Here is a 9175-nt window from a genome sequence, read left to right on the forward strand (position 1 = left end):
ACGGGGACTGTAGTCCATAACATGATGCTGCCAGGGGATGGGGACTGTAGTCCATAACATGATGCTGGCAGGGGATGATGGGGACTGTGGTCCATAACATGATGCTGCCAGGGGATGATGGGGACTGTAGTCCATAACATGATGCTGGCAGGGGATGATGGGGACTGTAGTCCATAACATGATGCTGGCAGGGGATGACGGGGACTGTAGTCCATAACATGATGCTGGCAGGGGATGACGGGGACTGTGGTCCATAACATGATGCTGCCAGGGGATGACGGGGACTGTGGTCCATAACATGATGCTGGCAGGGGATGACGGGGACTGTAGTCCATAACATGATGCTGGCAGGGGATGATGGGGACTGTAGTCCATAACATGATGCTGGCAGGGGATGATGGGGACTGTAGTCCATAACATGATGCTGGCAGGGGATGATGGGGACTGTAGTCCATAACATGATGCTGGCAGGGGATGACGGGGTCAGAATCCATAACATGATGCTGGCAGGATGACGGGACTGTAGTCCATAACATGACGCTGGCAGGGATGATGGGGACTGTGGTCCATAACAAATACGATGCCGCCAGGGATGACGGGACTGCGGTCCATAAATACGATGCTGGCAGGGGATGACGACCGCAGTCCATAAATACGATGCCGCCAGGGACGATGGGGACCGTAGTCCATAACATGATGCTGGCAGGGGATGATGGGACTGTATCCATAACATGATGCTGGCAGGGGGTGATGGGAACTGTAGTCCATAACATGATGCTGGCAGGGGATGATGGGACCTGCAGTCCATAAATACGCTGCTAGGGGATGATGGGGACTGTAGTCCATAACATGATGCTGCCAGGGGATGATGGGGACTGTAGTCCATAACATGATGCTGGCAGGGGATGATGGGGACTGTAGTCCATAACATGATGCTGCCAGGGGATGATGGGGACTGTAGTCCATAACATGATGCTGGCAGGGGATGATGGGGACTGTGGTCCATAACATGATGCTGCCAGGGGATGATGGGGACTGTAGTCCATAACATGATGCTGCCAGGGGATGATGGGGACTGTAGTCCATAACATGATGCTGCCAGGGGATGATGGGGACTGTAGTCCATAACATGATGCTGCCAGGGGATGATGGGGACTGTGGTCCATAACATGATGCTGGCAGGGGATGATGGGGACTGTGGTCCATAACATGATGCTGGCAGGGGATGACGGGGACTGTAGTCCATAACATGATGCTGCCAGGGGATGATGGGGACTGTGGTCCATAACATGATGCTGGCAGGGGATGACGGGGACTGTAGTCCATAACATGATGCTGCCAGGGGATGATGGGGACTGTAGTCCATAACATCTGGAGGGCCACGAGTTTGACACCTATGTTTTAAGGCATTAGATTGGCTAAAATATCCAAAAGTCCCTGGCAGAGGTGTGTCGTGGCACCCGGCGCCACCGAGGGACACGTGCCCGGAAGATGCCAGCCTCGGAGGCGGGCGAAACGTGTCCAGTTGTTTCCTGCACCTCTCCTGGGCTCATCCACGGGGCGGCTTCCCGGGGGAGGCGGCCGCTGGTTCCGCGGGGCGCGGGAGAGGCCTGCCCGGGCTTCCCTGCCCGCCTTCCTGGCCGGCCTCCTCGGGGGCGGGCTCTGCATTGGAGGCGGAGCGAGCGGGCGAGGCGGGCGGGCCGGCCCAGCTAGGCCGGTGCGAGGTCAGTGCGCCTAGGCCCCGGGGTTGCCATGGGAACCGCGACCTGGCGCCCCCTGCGGCCCCCCCCCACCCCCTGCGTCGGGGCTCCCGGGCTGCGGGGGGGGGGCGTCCGGGAGGGGGCTGCGGCGTCGCCCGCCTTGGCCTTCCGCGCAGGCGCTGGTCGTTTGGTGCGCGGTGCGACAGCCTTGCGAGGTAGGGCGCTGTCCTCGCGGGAAGGTCCAGCCTGGCCTTTGCGGGCAGCCCTCCCGAGGAACGAAGCGCCCGGAGCTGGGGGGGGGGGGTAGGCGATTTCTGTGCTCCCCCCCCCCCCCCCGCCAAATGGGCTCCTATCCATTTCCCCTCCTGTTTTACGTAGGGTTGCCAGCCTCCTGGTGGGGGCTGGAGATCTCCCGGAATTACAACCCCAGGAATCGCCTCTTGGCTTATTATAGACCGGGGGAGGGTGGTCTATCAACCCAATAATAATAACAATAATATGGAGGGTTACGGGACGCCATCATCATCATTGTTGTTACTGTTTTTGTCCGCTGCTTAAATGGTTTTAATGGATTTTAGTGTATTTGGTCACCATTGTGACCCTTGTTATATATTGTGTATATAGTGTTGTACACCGCCCAGAGCCCCCCCCCGGGGGTTGGGCGGTTTACAAATTCAATTAATTAATTAATTAATTAATAATGATGATGATGATGATGATAATAATAATAATATTAAACCATTTGTTCCACTTCCCTTGGAGGAAACAGCTGCTTTGGGAGGGGGCTGCATGGCTTTGACCCCACGCCGAAGTCCCTTCCTGCCCTAGATCCCATCCTTCCCAGGTTTCGGTCTCTACACCCCACGTGGGAAACCCTGATTTTATCTTGGGGTCGGTAAAATCCTGGAGATTTGGGGATGGAGTCTGGGGAGGACAGGGGTGTCGGTGGGGGACAATACCAGAAAGGCCGGGCTCTGCAAACCATTTTATCCAGAGAAACTGACCTCAGTAGTTTGAAGATGAGCCTTAGGATTAGGGACTTGCATCCCTACAACAATCCCATGAGGTGGGCCAGGCTCTGAGTGTGTGACTCGCCCAAGAGCACCCAGCACTTCCAGACAGAGTGGAGGTTTCATCCTGGGTCTCCCAGATCCTCATCTGGTTCTCTAACCACTACACCACAGTGGCGCTCTGTAAATATGGCATTGTTACCGTGTCGCGTGTATGGTGCGGTGATAAGGTGTGGATTTGTGCGATCTCCTGTAGTGTCACTTGCCGCTTCCTGTTGTGAAGAAACTATAAGGTTTTCTGTTGGCCAAGTCCCACAACTGCCATTGGCCCTGAATGGCAGTTGTGGGACTTGTCCAACAGAAAACCTTATAGTTCAGGGGTCTGCAACCTGTGGCTCTCCAGATGTTCATGGACTACAAATCCCATCAGCCCCCAGGGGCTGATGGGAATCGTAGTCCATGAACACCTGGAGAGCCACAGGTTGCAGACCCCTGTTATAGTTGAAGCGAGTATCTGGCACCCTACTTCTGATGGCTGCCGGCTCCTCAAAATCGATTGTGCAGGAACAGGGACATAGAAGGTTATCGTGTATGGGGGGTCACCAGCAGTTGTGAAAAGTAAGAACCAAGTTTCTGCCCCACGGCGCTTACAGTCTCGATGTTGTCAGGATGCAAGACAGCAGAGAGAGAGAGGAGAACGAGAGCAGAGATGGAGTGAGGATGAAGGGGATGCTCAGATGCACCTATGTCCCCCTCCCCCAAATAATATTTCTTGTCTGGGTTTTCACTGGCTTCTCCCCTGGTGGAGGGGTTCCCAACCTCTTGAGTTTTGTAGGCACCCTTGGGAATCCGACACAACTCAGCAGACATACTCACAAAACGGCTGCCGTAGGAGGGAGGTCCTACACAAAACGTCAGGGAGGGAGGTCATAAGCTTTGTTTCACAGGATGCTTTTTAATCTTCCAAAACAACCAGAAGACTTGCTGCTTGGCCCTGACCTGGCCCTGCCCATTTCTAAAAGCACTTGGTTGGCACCAGAAAAGCTGCAGATGGGTGCCCAGGTGCCCGTAGGGACCCCTAAGTTGGGGACCCCTGTCCAAGTGCCTCATCTAAAGTCTATTTCTTGTGTTGTTTATATACTGTTTTTGCTCAAATCTTAGCCATTTTAGGCACCTCTGTATCGGAGAGACCTCTGATCGTCTGCTGGTTTTTGGATTTGCAAAGAGAGGCTGCTGTCCTGCCCCCACCCCCCCAAACACACCCCGATTCCAGTTCCATCCTGCGTCACTTTATCTCTTTTTTGGCGTTCTGTGCAGGTGGAATCCTTCAGTTCGGGGCCTGAAGCATATTCCTCTTGCTCCTTTTTAAATAAGAAATGGCCAGCCAGTCGAAGAGTTCTGGAGAAACTGGAACCTTGCACGCTGCTTTTGGGGGGCTGCTTTATTTGGTCTTTGTCGAATGCTTTAAGGTGGCTTTTGGTTTTCGATTTAGCTGTGGACCAACCTGGCTACCTTTGAACAGTTACTTCATGTATTGTCGAAGGCTTTCACGGCTGGAATCGTTAGGGTTCTGTGGGTTTTCCGGGTTGTAAGGCCGTGTACGATCCTCGGAAGATTCCAGCCACAGATGCAGGCGAAACGTCAGGAGAAAATGCTACTGGAACACGGCCAGACAACCCGGAAAACCCACAACACCCTAGTTGCTTAATGTTCCCGCCTGTAAAGGTGAGGTATTAAGAGATGGTTTTTTGTAGGGAAGGAGAGTGGTGACACTATTTGCGGGATATAACTGTATTCATGGGGAACAAGTTAGCCTGCCCACCAGGGGATCCACACGGGAGCCCCTCTTTTCAGAGGCAGCGTTCCTTGAAATGCGCTAGATTCTGAACACAAAGGAGGTCAGCCGCCTTCAGATATATCTACAGACTTGCCCGAGGCATCTGACCAGTCAGTGCTGGAAACAGAATGCTGATCTGGCAGGATCTTTCTTACGTTGCTTGAGACCAACATACCTGAAGACCTGCCTGCTTGCCTATGAACCTATCTCAGAGGTGTAACTGTGCCAAACTGTGCCCGATGTGCAGTGTGTTTTTTCCACCCCCCATGGCCCCCCGCGGCCCCCGCCTTTCCCCCGCGAAGGCACCCCCCCTTCCCTCTCCCCTTCCCACACTTACCTTAGTTCCTTTTCTTTTTCTAGTACTTTTTCAGGCTGAAAAAAGCAGCTCAAAACTGCCTGAGGAACTATACTTCCCAGGAGACCTTGTGAGCCCCAAGGTCTCCTGGGAACTGTAGTTCCTCAGACCGTTTTTGAGCCTGAACTGTAGACTGCCTTTTTTCAGCCTGAAAAAGTACTAGAAAAAGAAAAGGAACTTAGGTAAGTGTGGGAAGGGGGCGGGGGGGGGGGTCGCAAGGAAAAGGGGGAGTGGCCAGGGGCAGTTTTCTGCCCCCCAGGCGTCCACCTGGTGCGTGACGCCCCCCCCCCCCCCCGGTCCCCTTGCCGCTCCGTCACTGACCTATGTGACCGCTACAGTCATTTTCCAAGGCCCTGCTCCAGGTGCACCACCTTCTGAGGTTAGTTGGGTGGTACGAAAACTCTGGAACCCCCTCCCTAGGGATATTTGTGTGCCCTTTTCTGCCGCCATTTTCTGCCAGCAGGTAAAGACTTTCTTGTTTCATTTGACTTTCTCTCAGCGATCACTTCTTCCTGGCCAACGTTTTAATTGTTTTGTTTCTACATCTTTGTATGTATTTTAGATCTGGTTTTAAGTGTTGTTTTTATGTCTTTGTAAGTAGCGTTTGGGACTCCTTAGTTTGGAGAGGAGGCGGCTGAGGGGGGATATGATTGAAGTCTATACAATTATGCATGGGGTAGAAAATGTTGACAGAGAGAAATTGTTCTCTCTTTCTCACAATCCTAGAACCAGGGGGCATCCATTGAAAATGCTGGGGGGAAGAATTTGGACTCATAAAAGGAAACACTTCTTCACGCAACGTGTGATTGGTGTTTGGAATATGCTGCCACAGGAGGTGGTGATGGCCACTCACCTGGATAGCTTTAAAAGGGGCTTGGACAGATTGATGGAGGAGAAGTCAATCTATGGCTACCAATCTTGATCCTCCTTGATCTCAGATTGCAACTGCCTTAGCAGACCAGGTGCTCCGGAGCAGCAGCAGCAGAAGGCCATTGCTTTCACCTCCTGCACGTGAGCTCCCAAAGGCACCTGGTGGGCCACTGCGAGTAGCAGAGTGCTGGACTAGATGGACTCTGGTCTGATCCAGCTGGCTCGTTCTTATGTTCTTATGTTCTTATTTGAACTCTAGTTTTAGTTGTTTTAATAATCTGTGGGTTTGCCGGGGGGATAATGGTATTAAAATGTGATTTTATTAGGTACGCTTTAACTGGTCAGTCGTCTTGGTGGTTGTTGTTTTACCCAAGGTGGAGACACAGTCTCTCAATAATGTGGCGGATATCAGCTTAGAGCAGACTGCTTATTAATGTTGCGAGAGGCTAGGTAAGGAATCTTTAAATACCAGTGTATACGGAGATCAGCTCTCGGGAAAAAATCCACGGAGAGGAAAATAATGCAAATTTGACAATATTGTAGGTATAAGAGGTTCGCAAGCATTTGATTCAGTGCAAAAAACACGCGCACACACACAGAGTTTCTAAGATATAAATAGCTTGGAAAATAGATTTGGAATAGAAAGGGGTATGGGATATATGGGTAATATGTGAAGAAGATCCAGGATTCAGAGCCAAACGGCCAGCGTTTGGTTCCAGAGGACAATGTGTTGGACACAGCGACAAAGGCGGAAAGTGTCAGTGGCACTGAGCGATTGGCCCTTTGGAGGGGAGGATATTTATAGGGTGAAGAACTACCTCTGGGGGTGTCAGGACAACCTTTTGGGGATGTCAGGACGACCTCTGGGAGAAACAATAGAGTGCATTTTAAAGTGGTCAGAAAAAGTTAGTTACAGAAGAGAGATAAGTTACGATAATCAGGGGTTAAGATAATCAGGAGGCAGTGTTGTCAGGGGTCCTTTTGTGGCTGGAAATGAGTATCCGTTCAGCAGGGCCACTGTATCATGTTAAGGACACGTTCTTCCTTGGCCGTGGAGCTGAACATGTGCTGATATGGCAAGCAAGCTGAGAGCCTGAGAACTGGAAAAGAATTCCTGGAAGTTTCTTGTAGGTAGACCTGGCTATTGCCAGAGAATGGGCTCCCCATCTCTGCCCCCCCCCCCCCAGCATCACCCTTTAGGCTGGCATGCGGGCAGGGATACCAGGGCATTATGGTAACAGTTGTGATTTCAGAAAAGTGGGATATAAATTCTATAAAACAAGTGTCCACTTCCCCAATTGTAGGCTGTGCTGTTAAGTTCTTGGACCTGTGGTTAATTTCTAAAAATACCCCCCCCCCCCCCAAAAAAAAGTCTTGCACTGACGAATGCATGGGGCTTCACGCAAGCTCAAAGGCATAGTATAACTTGGCAGCATCTTGGGGCTCTCCATAGGGCGATGTTCCTTCTTTCCTGTGCCAAGACAGTCCTCAGTTATGACCTTCTCAATTTCTCTTGCAGATTGGCCTGTTCCAGCCTAGACATCAGTCGCCATGGTGAGCGCCTAGGGGTTTTCTGTAATGTGTCCGTAATCTTTAAGGCAGGGGTCCCCACCCATTTTGAGCCTGAGGCAGTGGTGGGATCCAAAAATGTTAGTAACAGGTTCCCATGGTGGTGGGGTTCAAACTGTGGCGTAGCGCCAATGAGGCTGGGCGGGACATGACCGGGGGGGTGGCCGGGCATTCCGGGGGCGGGGCATTCCTGGGCGGGGCTGTGGCAAGGACGCAGCCGCTGCGCCGGTCCTTGGGCGGGAAATGAATGCATGCAGGCGCAGGCTGCCACGCACTCCAGTGCACCTCCTGCTAGACTGCTTCCAGTTCTGCGTGCTACTTCTGAGAGGAGGAGCGTAACTAAGGCAAAAATCACGTGGCAAAATCACCAATTAGCAACCCCCTCTCGGCAAACACACAAACAATTAGTAACCTACTCTCGGGAACCTGAGAGAACCTGCTGGATCCCACCTCTGGCCTGAGGGTGCCATTTGGAATTCTGACACGGCTTGGTGGGTGTGGACACAAAATGGCTGCTGCAGGAGGCGGAGCCAGCTGCAAAATGATGGCCACAGCTTAACTTCAGTCACACAGGGAACATCCTTTTGCTGCACTGGCGCCTCTGGCTTTAGGATTTCAGTCTCCCCCTCCAGTAACTGAATAGAGTCATTAACCCTTTTGTGGTGTGGATTGGGCAGTTTCTGGCACTTGGGGGAGATGCCCGTTGGCCTGAATGATGTCTCTACCAGAGAATGATCTGACTGTGAACTAGGTGAAGAACCCTGAATTATTATGTCTGTCTGTGGCTCCCGGCCAGAGGAGAACCTGTAGAACACAAAGACCGCCTGGAGTATTTGGAGCCACAGTGTTCAAAGAAACTTCTGGAATTTACCGGGGAACGTTTAGGTGCTTTGAAAGATTACAGACGGGGTGGCAAGCAAAGGGAGGGGAGTGAGTGAGTGAGGCTTATTTTGTTTCCCTGCTCCTACACATGAAGCCTGCTGGCTGAGTTATCTCAGAACTCTCTCAACCTGCCCCCTCCCCTCGCCCCCAGAAGCAAAGTGCAGGTGCTTCTGTTTTATAGAGAGCTTTTATGGGGAGGGAGGGGGAATCTACCAGAGTAAGCCCCTCCTTCACTCCCTCCCCTCCCTTTGCATGCAATCCTGCCAAGCAACAGGATTCTAATACTCTCTTTGGTTCTTTACAGGGGGAAAGGAAAGGAGTCAACAAGTATTACCCACCTGATTTTGACCCGGCCAAGGTAAGGTGCTTTAGGCAGCTGGCAAGGCGTGAGGTGGGCCCTGAAGACCACAGCAGCTGTGAAAAAGTTCACGAATCTCCATTGCTCTGTTAATGATAAATTGCGTGCGAGGGCAGCCATTGTTTGGATTGGGGCTGGGAAGAATTTAGCCCTTCCATCGCTGCTCCATTTCCTGTATCCAAAATTGGGCTTGCAGTTGTTAGTGCTTTAAAGGGAAAGAGGAGGTGGCATGATAGCCATGTTTAGATATTTGAAGGGATGTCATGTTGATAAAGGAGCAAACTTCCTGAAAGTAAGGGCTGTTCGACAGTGGAATGCACTGCCTCGGAGAGTGATGGAGCCTCCTCCTGTGGAGGTTTTTAAACAGCGGCTGGATGGCCACCTGACAGGAGTGCTTTGATTGTGTGTTCCTGCAGGGCAGGGGGTTGGACTTGATGGCCCTTGGGGGTCTCTTGAGAAACCAGTCTCATTTCCTTTAAAAGGCTAATCAACACAAACTTTTAACTTAACGTAGGTTGACAGATTAATTCCCCTTCCCTTCCTATATATCCAATCATGAATCACAATCGTGCACACACACACACACACACGGGC

General features: G+C 51.9%; 1 long non-coding RNA gene across 1 annotated transcript; it reads left to right on the forward strand.

Moving 5' to 3' along the window:
• The first annotated feature begins 1520 nt into the window (after window positions 1-1520).
• LOC125429358 lies at window positions 1521-8665 on the forward strand. Its single transcript, XR_007243981.1, has 3 exons — window positions 1521-1724; window positions 7292-7326; window positions 8528-8665. It is a non-coding gene; the product is annotated as an uncharacterized LOC125429358 (long non-coding RNA).
• The last annotated feature ends 510 nt before the right edge of the window (window positions 8666-9175 follow it).

The sequence above is a fragment of the Sphaerodactylus townsendi genome, linkage group LG03 (genome assembly GCF_021028975.2).
Source record: "Sphaerodactylus townsendi isolate TG3544 linkage group LG03, MPM_Stown_v2.3, whole genome shotgun sequence".
Lineage (NCBI taxonomy): Eukaryota > Metazoa > Chordata > Lepidosauria > Squamata > Sphaerodactylidae > Sphaerodactylus > Sphaerodactylus townsendi.